This window comes from Zootermopsis nevadensis, unplaced genomic scaffold, assembly GCF_977971745.1.
Source record: "Zootermopsis nevadensis isolate Lab colony 2312 unplaced genomic scaffold, Znev_1.0 Znev_ptg000021l, whole genome shotgun sequence".
Classification (NCBI taxonomy): domain Eukaryota; kingdom Metazoa; phylum Arthropoda; class Insecta; order Blattodea; family Termopsidae; genus Zootermopsis; species Zootermopsis nevadensis.
The window spans coordinates 16,193,636-16,206,397 of record NW_028259153.1 but is presented as its reverse complement, the minus strand read 5'-3'; the positions used below and the strand labels follow the sequence as shown (position 1 = coordinate 16,206,397).

Genomic DNA, 12,762 nt, shown 5'->3' with positions numbered 1-12,762 from the left:
CATTGCAGCTAGGAATACGTCTTAATATGCGTACATGAGTCAAAAACGTTACATGTAATCTGAGATATTTGTCTAAGATAATTCACGGAGGAACATAAATATCACAGGACTGAATGGAAATGAGGAAACTGAACCTGATTTTAGTAGAAACATGAATTACAGTTCTTAAAACTCCATATTTACAGAAGACATTATTGAAAGGCGTCTTACTTTTAACATTTTAAAGAGGACATAACCTATGTTGGTCAACATTTGGTCAAATTAATTTGGCTGAGGAAATACAAACAAAGTTCAGAAGTTGTTTTTAAAAGTTTCTACGCAGTCAAATGTCAGATGATCACCTTCATTCTTAAACGCAGACATGGTTTTATAAAAGCGGGTCTTGGCTTCAACACCAGTTTTGTATCTTCCAATATATTTAACGCGTTTGTTACTGCTACATATAAATTAGTATTAAACGATGTAAGTACGTAGTTAAACATATAATTATAACAGTTATACTACATAAGGTGCACTGAATACCATGATACAGTAGTTATCATGCTTGAACTGTACTCAAAAGATCTCGGCTTCGTATATCGATCCGACGGCTGGTCATTTTAACTAAAGTTTATCGTGTTTATTTTAAAATGTAACCAATAGGACAAAATCTTAAGATTGCGAACTGGACTGAATTGGCTTATGACTGGACTACGGAGAATGGCGAACGTTTGTTAACTTTACTTTTCATAAAAGCAAGAAAAATTCGCGAGGTCGCTTAAAAAAAAGCCACGACTAAATCATCGTGCCATTTTGTGCTGTAGTTCTGTAGCGTATGAAATTTATCACAGTGAAGTTGAACTAAGAAGAAACATTAGTGACATTAATTAAATGAATAATTGCACAGTATGTAATTACGCATCCAATTCTGTGTTATAAGAATCGCCTCTCCTCTGATGAAGACGACGAGACTCAGGTCGTGAGGTCAAATTGTAAAACTGTCCTAAGACAGCAGAGTGACTACCTGTTCCGCCACTGGTCACCCTTGCGAGTCACAGCCGCCTCCTTCCTGCCCGACGCAACCCTTCTCCGTTGTCAGCAATCGACGCAACTTCGGTCCTGTCTTCTCAAAATCGCCACGTTGCTGTTTTCGTTTGACCATACCTAACATAATCTCAGAGTAAGCAAATTCGCATCGTTGAAGGGAAGATACCCTCTACATGAGTTACATTTAGAGCCCGTATTTAGGGTGGTATGGGTTACGTAAGCAATGCTGCTTTTGCAGTGCACAACTGGAGGAGTTCTCTGTAACGGCTATACAGCTATCATTTTCTGTTCCCATTTTCTCTCTTTTGGGGCCATTTCACTCTTTCTCTTTCGGAGGGAGTTTCTACGTTTGCTTCCCGCTGACAGTCTCACAGCATCCACAGAAACTCACTCCGTCTCTCTTGTGCCTCTCCTCCTTTCTCGTCTCTCAGTTTCCATAGACGCTAGAAGCAGCAGTCGTCTCCCCGCGCCGTCCGATAAGCCGTTATACCACCGCGCCAGCCCCTCTACAACAAAGGCCTAATTAGCCATAAACTCTCTGATTTATAACAGCACAGAAAATGCAAATATGAAATATGAAAATGAAGATGGGTGTAATAAAAGTGATATACGAGGCTCCGCAGAGCCATTTGTGAAGGCGCCATGAGTCACTCGTCAGTTTTATGTGCGAACGTCTATCATTCTTTTGACAGGCTTCATTGCCGGAGCTCGGGCGAGGCCATTCTGCGAGTGGGAACGAGGGAGAACGCTGCAGCAAGGGACTGCTGGGTTTTGTATCAACAGAAATTATGTAGGAGCCAGAAGCGAAAGGCATGTAGTGTTTCTGTAACGATTTCGTTCAATACAAGGAAAAAGGCGGAAACTTGCATTGTTTTAAATTACAGGCATGCTTGAAATTTATACTTCTACAGAAACCACCAAAAGCTTCTATCCGTACTAAAGCAGCATTTCTGTTGTCCGGTAATTTAAAGGAACTATATTAACGTTTGTAGTTGTGTAGATTCAGATGAAACTTCATGGTCCTGGGTTTTCCATCAAAAGTTCACATCTACTCAGCTGTCTTCGTGGAACTTAATGATGCACTATCATATTCATGGAGGCTCATTACTGAACCCTATCCACAACTAGTTGGATATGGTCTGCAACTTTGCACCTTATTTAAGTAAGGTAAATTTTAATATCATCATCTCATCCACTCCTATTTATCCCATTTGCTTTCTTCTGATTATAATTATGTATTGGCCATTAGTTACAGTTTTGCTTTCTCTACATGCTCCGCTCATTTCGGCCTCTGATCTTATCACCCTGATAAGAGATGAACAGTATAAATTACGTAGCACCTCATTATGCAGTTTCCTTCAACCTCGTGCTACTTCTCTCTTGCGAACAAACATTATCAAATTATCACTACTGTCTTTGTTTTTGATTTCATCCATCGTCTTGTTTTAAGTGTTAAAAATCTTAAAGCCTCGAAAATAATTACGTCTCGAAGGATTGGTCATCATTTTTCAGGCTAAAAAGGGGGGGGGGGTGAGACGTATTCTGTTGGGTCCGGTGAACAGAACGCTTCCCGATCTGTGGACCATCTGATCGAACACAAAATGTGTCTTCCATCTTCTTCAACCTGAATACCTGAAGAGAATATCCATACTTCAAAACGCAGTAATTTTTAAGGTTTTAGGATTTTTAGGTCTTAGAAACAGACAGAGAGACCAGTTATTTCAATGCACCGCCAAAAATAATTGAAGTAGAAATTTCAAACTATGTTCATCCGTAGTGTGGGAGACCTATAAAACAACAGATAATATTGTTTTAAATATTTTTTAAGCAAACGAAAAATTCGGAAATATTAACGACCTAATTTTCAATTTAAAATCCTGGTGTCGAAGCCAAGTGTGGAACATGACGTTACGGTGCTGATATAAATAAGATAAAGCGTCCAATATTATAGCCGAGAAAAGGACGGAAGCAAGACGAGATACTGTGTTAGACATAGACACAGAGAGAGAGAGAGTGACGCCACAAGCCAGCCAGGATCAAGCAGTGTAAAATCTCCGATGAAACGAGAGAAATGCCTGTCAAAAAGTATTTCGAAACTTACCTTCCCGCCGCTCTCCACTTCGCTCTTGTTCGGTTAGCCCTGAAACAAAAAGTTTTTCGCTAAGTTTTCTATGCTCTGACTTCTATTATTTTCCTTCATTTGGTTATACACTCCTCTTCAGAAATATGACGACAGTTCGACTATGTGGCGGGGCGTGGATTCACACAACAGACGGCATAATCCATTTAAAGAAGAACAAAGGATAAAAGACAGAAATGATAGAAACAATACAAATTACGTACCACATTGCAACCGTTCCCTTTCTTCTTTGCAGCGTGTTGCCAAGGTGGGATCGGGTTCGATGAAGGAATTTATAAGACTCTTATGCTGGGTTTACGGGGTTTAATTAAAGATCGCCTCAGCTGTGGCTTTAGGTATTTATTTTCAAATGATTGCTGAATTAAATTCTCCGCACGATATTAGTCAAAGTTAATGTAATACACCGATGCGTCCGTGATAACGTTTAAACTTGCAAAAACTGACAACTCACAACTGACAACTGACTGACGACTGACAACTAACAACATACAACTGCAACTCACGACTGACAACTGTCGAATAAAAGAAATTTGTCTCTCAAGTATATTAATTTCTCCCACTCATTCCGAAATCTGAAATTTTCTAACATCACTGGTTCGACTTCCCGCTTAGTTTTGTGATTGGTGGAATAATTTAAATTTAAGTCAAAATAACCTTTCTCTGATTGGTCGGTTCAATAACCGAGGCCAACTGTCACAGTTTACATCACGTGGTGGCGCTAGGTCATTTATGCCTACTTTTGCATAAACCAAATAATAGGGGTTGGCCTGTCAAAGTAGTCAGTTACAAGAAGTTTTGAACTCCTTGAATGTGGATTTTTCGAAAGGACAGCTGACAGTGACAAATGTAGGTCTATGTTCTGCTGACCCTTCGCGACATGTGCGGGTGTGAATGTATTGAAAATGGAAACATTACTTATTCCTTGATGGGTGGTCATAGTCTGAGCTCGACCTCCTGACTAGACAATTGGAACATGGAATCAGTAGCGAATTAGAAGTGTCTAAGGGGTTGAGGAGAGAACCGAAATATAGATACATATTAAGTACATTCTATAACATCACACGGATAAAATTAAAATCTCGTAAGTTATTAAAACAAATCAGTATGTAGTTAATGGCAATGTAGGACACATAAAGATGATGAAACTTTCAGAAATTGTTTCTTGAAAGATCCCATGGGTAGAGAAGTCTAGTTGACACCAAAGAAGCTAATGTTACAGGAATGGGGACTGAAGGTGTGAAGTGAACTAAACTAGCTCGGGATATAACTCAGAAACTGATTTTATGAACATGGTGATGAAGTTTCGGGTTTCATAAAATTATGACTTTCTTCATAAGTATCTTCCATCTTCAGGTATTGAGCGGCATAATAACTGCACCGGCCTCAACATATTTGTCTTTCCAAGGTCTTATTGATCTTGAATAAAACATTTATTGGATATTATCCATCGTCTAATAAATATAAAACGTAAAACGACGTTTCGGAGATGGGACTCTATCTCCGTCTTCAGGTTCCTACACAGTTGGGCCCACTAGATAGAGTCCCATCTCCGAAACGTCGTTTTACGTTTTATATTTACTAGACGATGGATAATATCCAAGAAAATTTTTATTCAATTGACTCTTCACCATCGTCAAGAAGTTTTAGATCTTATTGATCTTAATGTATGTTTATAATTGGTTTCTGTCCTCGAGTATCTGTCTACCAATCTCTTCAAATAACTGTTCAACTATATTATAAATCAGTTTCGGAAGTATAACAACAAGTCATTTTAGCTGCAAAGGGTATCATCTCTTAGCATCTAGAAAATAAAATTTATTAAGCCCACTTTGAGTAAAGTAAAGTAAAGTTTGTCCCACTATACGCCATGTAGGCGTTTGGGGTGAGTGGAGGTATAGCTCCTCTCTTCCTTGACCTCGGCACTAGATGGGGTGAGTGGTCAGCATCACGCCCCGGCCGGCTTTACCCCCAGGAAAGGACCCCGGTACCCATTGTAGAGGAGGCTGGGTGGGCCCCAGAGCCGGTCTGGACGCAGAGGCTAGAGGAAAAAATCCTCTGCCCCCGTCGGGGATCGAACCCCGGTCGTCCAGCCCGTAGCTAGTCACTATACTGACTGAGCTATCCCGGCTCTAAGCCCACTTTGAATGCAAAAGTTTTCTTTCAATGATATCGATTTAAGGTTGGCAACTATTTACACAGTGAACAAGACCATCTCTTTGCAAGGAAATAAAAAACCCTTTTGTTAAGAATGAACAGGTTCAGGTGGAAATGAACACTTTATTGACGATGTATAGCTCTTGGTACAACGAAACGTGTCTTCTAATAGGCCTATACGAGGTGCTTCAAGGCCTCTCCTACTTCCACCGCCAAACAGAGGGGTGAACTTCATAGTAACTAATTTTCTGTTAATCTCACGGACACAAGAATTAAAGTCAAGTGTAGCATATGAAGTCTCTCATTACAGCGAGCGAACTCAGAACCGACTAGTCACTTCCAGTACAGCACGATGCTGGCTTCAGAAATCAACTTTAATAGCTGACGGCCCTTTCTGTGTACCGAAGGAGAAGCCCATATCCTTCCTTCCTTCCTTCCTTTGACCTTTTATTTTTCTCCTTACTTTGTACCGTTATTTAACTTTACTTTCTCTCTTCCCTGTGTCCTCGGCTTTTGAAAATTCGTAGTTTAATTTCTCCAGAAACCGGAGTTGCTAAGTCAGTACGGTGACTACAGACTGGACAGAAGCAGAGGAATATTCTTCTAGCCTCTGCGTCCGGCTATGGGCCCAAACAGCCTCCAGTCCAGGATTATTTCTGGGGGTAAAGCGTGGCCGAGGCGTAATGCTGACCACTTACCCCTATCCAGTATCGAGGATAAGAATGAGTAAGATCTATATATTCTCTCCCCCAAAGCGCCTACACAGCGTTACTTTTAAAAAATTCCCTTCCTTCTATTACTTTATGCTCTTTCGTTATTCACTTCCTCTACCGCCAACTTGTTTACGTGTTTATTTGTTTCTTCTTCATTCTCATTTTATCAAGACGAAAAAGTGGTTTGCGTAATGGAGACCACATCGGGGAAATACGTATATCCCATTCCCACCGGGACACACAGCTTTCATCTCTTACTGCATAGCTTAAAAACTGTGCTCTCCGTAATGCATAGGAATCAAGGTAAAATGAGTAGAGGATCACTTGCCAGCTTCACTGTCCGTATGTACCATGGGCCGGCTGACAAATGAACATAATACAAAAGGACGGGTCTAGCGGCTACTTTTGAATATATGTACGGTTAAGTATTAGCGTATACATTACTGCCAAATAATGAGTTTGAACTTTCAACCCCATAAACAGAATCCCCACAAGAACAAGAGAAATAAACAAGACAAGTAGAGAAAATCCAAGAGGAATTAAAGCACTACATTCCTTAGGTAGGTAAGCCCAACAAAACTCTGTAAGCTTCCTTAAGAATACGAATTCGCATAAATGTACAGTATTACCGGAAGGTATGAGATGCTGCATCTAATACTACAACCACTTTGCTCTAATTTACTTTCTAAAAGTAACAAAAAAGGAAACCAATTACGGAGATCGAATCCCGATTCCTGAGCAGCGTATCGATATTCACATGCTGAACATTTTACAAAACCTAATACACAACGATATCCCATATAAGAAATATACCTCGCAAAAAAATAGGATCATAAACCCAATTCAGCGATGGGAACGCAACTGCGAGTAACGTCATTAGCAACAAATTCTGTAAATAAAGAAAGTATGGACGGATAATCATGAAATCTTTCATGTATGTTGTGCAAAGTCATATTTCATGAAATATATAAAGATATTTATTTTATATATTGAAATTAAGTTGCAGGATAAAACAAAGGCGCGAAGTGGAGATAAGGAAAAGGCGCTAGACACGGCCAAGAAGATAAAAAAACCCGGCCTTGAGTAAAAATGTATATGCATATACTGAAAATTGAATAACTATCTACAATCAGCTCGGAAACTAAGAAACATAAGAAATGAACGAACAGAATGGCAGTATAAAGGATAAATTATAACAGGTAAGTAATATCATTCAAAGTGCAATTGAATTCTACGCAATAAATGTTGTGTAAAATCTATCAGACTTAAAAATTATTAGAATAAACTGCCATAATTTGTTCTTATTGTAATTACGTATTAAATTAATTAAAACACACATACATCAATTAAATGGTATTAGTGAAAATATTTTGGAAATAATCTCGGCACATACCAGCGCACGAAAGGTGTCGTTCGGATTAAATTTTACGCAACAGTTCGTTATTATTTATAAATTTGATGGCTCATCGCTACGAATACTATTATCGACAGTCGAGCGCCTTATTACAATCAAAGATAACTGAATGCTCACTCGTGCCCCCTGACGGAATTCACACATAACACACTATAGAGAAACTTAAATCAAAGTTTCGAATCTGTGACATTCCACTTCATGTCGTCACTGACTTGACGTCAGTGAAAGTCAGTCAGTATTGACTTTACACACCGTCGAGAAGGACGTCGTTGCCAATAACTCATCTGAAATCTCGTTCGTAAGAATGCTGAAATTTCTTAGAATGCATGTTATTAAAGAGAACTAAAGAAGACACATCGTGCTTGAAAATCGAAGAGAAATATACAAGTTACATGTGCGAACAAGAGTGTTATTCTCGGTGAATTTGACTACGAATGTACTTAGTTATACATACTCAAACTGGCGTATAGTCAGCTTACAGTTTAGTTTTCCTAAATTAAATGTTGTCGATAAATGTAATTAACTAACTGCTGACTGCGATACAAATATTTAAATTTTAGAAAAATATGAATATATCAATTATTGAAGTGCGTCTAAGATTTAGATTTAGCTGTGCAAGAAATCCAACAGTAACATACGTAACATTAAATTACGTAAACATTATGAAGGGTTGTGATTGTGTAATACGTATATCAGCTTAGTTATAAAAATAATTATCTGATTACAGGAATTAATATTTAGTTTAAACTTCAAGTTATTTAAGATGACACTTCAGTGAAACTCAGTCAGTATTGCTTTTATACGACATGTGTTATGGCGGTACCTAATCTAACCCAACGCATCCGAATTCAATATAGCCTTAGTTTTCCTAACCCAATCTATCTGTACTTATGTCGTATGATGGCAATATACTTGGCATTTTGAAAATTCATGGAATATTTTCATAATTCTATGAAGTTTTTTTAAATTTAAAGTTCATGTCATATTTCATTTTTAAGAGTTTTAAAAAAAATCAATATTTGTTTTTTGTAATTTTACGAACATTTTCATCTTTATTGACATCTTCCTAATTTTGCAAACACTTGCAATTTTTTAATTTTTTATGGATATTTTGGAAATATTTGTAATTTATCAATATTCTGAAAATCGTTTGCCCTACTTATATAACCTACCATAACCAAGACTAACGTAAGCAATCCAACCCATCATTACCGACAGCAACCTATCCTTTGTACTAATCTATCCTAACCCAACCAGATCTAACTTAACACTTACCTACGCAACTCGTCATTTCGAAATTTCTTAAATTGTAAAAATTGTTACTTTTCGTAATTTGGAATAAATTTTGACATATTTTAGTTTTTAAAATATTTTCGAAAATGTTTAGTTTATTACTATTTAAATTTTGGCGACCGTGTGATTAATGAAAAGAATAAAATAGAGAACTAAGATAATATTTAATTATGTGCTAGTTCTTCTTTAATTTTAGAAAGTTAACATTATTATAATAAATCTTTATACTATTTCTTTACAAATTTAATATTTTACAACCTTTGCTACACCATTTGAAATGCAACATGACATAAGACATTTTTAAAATTTATTTATGCGTTTTACATTTTTCCTTGCAGTAGTGAACAGCCCTTTTCAATGAAACAACCGAGATATCTTGTTTAGAAACACTGGACTCTCCTGTCTAAATTTATGCCTATTTGGTGTTTAAGAAAATCGCGAGAAAGCCTGATATGTGTTTAGAGTAAATGTTATATTTTATATTTTAAACGGCACTACAGCAGCTTCAGAAAAGTCGTTATGTTTAATACAGTCTACCTCAGGACATTTACAAAATCCAACTAATTACCGCAAAGTGGGTACAGCCAATTTCAAAAAACGTTATATTAACTATAACTCAGATAACAATAAAATGTAAAGTAACCTTTAAAATGTAGAAATTCTCATAAAAGCATAATAACTCAGCATACCAGAATCTAAAGACTACTGATACCTAAATCATATAATTTGTGTCAATAATTACAACCAACATGCACAAGAAAGCAATAAATTTAATTCCCGAATCGTAGCGTAGGGGTTTGCTAGATCCTCAATCGGGCGCCTCCCCAGGTGACGGATCGGGGAAAGCCTCCCAGATAAGAGTGGTACCGAGGAAATCGAATACCCGGGGCGGACCAAAATCTAGCATCGGTGGAGGGCAGCAGTTTCACCAGAATCAAACAGGCGAGGGAAGAGTGACTTCGAAGCGGCGTAGTACTGAGTACCGGAAAGCGCTGCTCTACAGAAAGGAAACGGAATTTCTACTGTACTATTTTTTCCATATCATCTTAATGGCTGACGAAATTACGCTGGCCATTTGGATCGCCAACCTTCGCAAGAATACGGCGTAATAATAATAATAATAAGCGTATATTAAATACACCTCAGATAATGGTCAGTTTTCATCATATTTACGATCCTTCTTTTACAGATCGTTTGTTAATCACATAATTAAGTCACAATTAATTCGGAGGTCGAAAGTGCACAAAATCGGAATTGCATGCAGACTACGTCACAAAACGACAATGAAAGAAGCAGGCAGACACACATGCGCTGAGTATTATCAAGGCGACAACTAAAATCCCTTATTTCCCTTTCCAAAACTTGAAATCTAGCAGCGGTAGGCGTCGTCCTAATACCCCGTACTTAACAGTGTTAATTGCCACCTTAACTTTTCCCAAGTGCTGCATTGCGTCTTGAGTTTAGTGCCTCTTGGAAAGTTGTTGTTATTGTTATAGGCCTGGCTGCAACATCTTCTATAGGAACAACATTACTACTCCCTGTTTATACACCAAGCCGTTACAGTAGCATACCAACACCTGTACTTAGCCCAGTGGCGTTCTTGAATCACTGAAGGTAGTTGTACAATACCGCAAATAATCTGAAACTACTTTTCATTTGGCATTTACTATTAATATTCTTAAAGCAAAATAGTTACATCAATTAATTATTTTTTTGTTATTTTGTCTATGTTATGTGTGTTCGACTCTACCAAGGCATTTGGTGTCCGCATTGTGTGGATAAAAACGTCCTCTGTTTCAAAAACATTTAATAAGCAGTGGCGGACAGCCGATAAGGGGTGGTTATACAACTTGGAGATTGGGCGGGGGCTATCAACGCCCCACCGCAAAAGTACCAGCATGTTAGGAAACGTTATACAGAGATTTGTGCGTCGAAGACAGAAGCAACGATGGTAGCAAGAAAGGAAAACGAGGCTATGGTGGCGCCCATGGTGGGATATGACTGAGTTTGCTTTTGATGGAGTCTGGAGTCTGTGCTCAGGCTGTCGGTTGTGTATTGGTGCGTTTGACAGGATTGTGGCTTCAGGTGAAGAAAAGATGTATTCATATTTAATTTACTTAGGTAAGAGATTTTATTAAATTTGTACTTTCAATGATTTGCAAAGATAATGCTGCAATACATTGTATTAATGTTTAGCACAATTACGGTAACACTACACCCTCTTCACAATAATGCCTGAAATCTGTCACAAAACTTCTATATGAGTGTAAAAGAAGAAAACTTTTTTTCGACTTTAATATGATTACTTTTCAAAACCCCAATAGCAGCTCAAGACCCCTGACAGAGTGCAGCCCTAAAAATATGTCAATGGGTTAAACAGACTAAGAATTATTTCTTGACAATACACTGTTAATCATAATGATGATAATAATAATGATGACTCGTTGTGTATGTCATATCTAGACAGGGATAAAACAACCTTAAAATCTCGCTAATGAACTAGAACGTTAAGCAGGTTACAGAAACCAGTGCATTATCACAGGCGTCTATTTATCTTATTTATAAATCACCAGTACATGGCATGATGCGTTGATGAGTTTTTCGGTGCGTGTTGATGGAAGCTTTAAATTAAACGAGACTTTGAAATGACGTGAATTCACAGCGAAGTTGACGTAATGGTGATGAGTCCTCCCTGTCACACTATCTGATGGCATCGGGAGAGCCAAATTGTGCAGCAAATCGATGCGGTCTGCTATAGCGAGGTGGTTAGAGTGAAGGGGGTCGAATTATGAGCAACAATTATTAAAAGGTTTCGATTTGTGAATTCTAATATGACAGGGTCAGGCACAAGTGACAGCTATACTAACCAAGAGAATAACGAATACGAATTTCAAATGTTGGCGTGCAATGATGAAACGATTATTGACAGAGCCACGCTTTCTGCATTGGTTTATGTAAGTACGGTTTATAAACTACAAATATCAATTATCATACTATGATGACAGAAGGAAAAATGGAGGTTTTCTTATTAACACGTGTTCTTAACATGGCACTTGATGGAGGTGATTTGTGAGCTTCAGGCTGCGACCACTTTACCATCGATAAAACAATTAGGTTAGTAGGTTGAGTGGGTCACCGAGCTGGTCAGGACGCGGGGAAGAGAAATACGCCTCTCTCTGCAGGGAATCGAACCCCGATCGTTCAGCATCTAGTTTAGCCACTATGCTAACTGAAATCAGGGCGGTAAACTCCCTGATGATGGAGGCAGTAAGAATCTTTGAAACGTCGGTAAACTTCTTCCAGACTACACGGGGCAATATCCCAGAAGAAAGTCATCATCAGCACAACCTGGTGCCGTAATGAAGAATGGGTCGACCTTTTCCTCCACGCCCACTATACGTTCCGTAATACTTATGCACAGGAACATTTTACTCCTTATAAGATTTAAGATTTCAGTGTTATTACTCTTCACCTTTATCGTAAGAAATTAAGACCTAAGTCACTCTTACGCTGCAGAAAGTCTTTCCATTTTGCTTCTGTCAACACGTCACCTGTGACGTGATGAAGGATTAGACGGAGTCGAAAAGGAGCCGTTGCCATGGATACGCCATCATCTCGTCTCGTCCATCCCGTCAAGGCAATCAAAACCTTATTGATGAACTGCGTCAGGCGACGCGGACAGAAAGTCCAAGACGGTTGACGGCTGCCAGAAGCATCTACTGCACAAAGTGCATAATGGGGACGTTTATCTGCCCGTTCCCCCTTCCGTGTGTCAATCAATGTTTATTTTCCCAAACAATTTAAGAAAATCTCCAGCTTCTTGGCCTGTTTCTGCATTTAGATACAGATCCTACCTGTGTTGACCTCGAGCTTTGCAAATTTTTTCAGACGATCTTGATAAATTCTTCGACAGTAGCCCTAAGTAGTCTCCTCCAATCAACATTATTAATCATATACTTCCTCATGCAGGCTGGATGTTCCACCCGTCTCACTATCTTTGATTTAATCAATGTAACAACAGG

The 12,762-nt window shown here is 38.4% G+C and overlaps 1 long non-coding RNA gene across 2 annotated transcripts in view; it reads right to left on the bottom strand.

Moving 5' to 3' along the window:
- LOC147873202 (uncharacterized) overlaps nucleotides 1-12,762 on the bottom strand; it is a 274,215-nt gene that overhangs the window by 121,527 nt on the left and 139,926 nt on the right. For both annotated transcript variants that reach the window (XR_015536128.1, XR_015536127.1), the window contains exon 3: nucleotides 3,128-3,166. This is a non-coding gene — a long non-coding RNA (uncharacterized LOC147873202). The remainder of the gene's footprint in view (nucleotides 1-3,127; nucleotides 3,167-12,762) is intronic.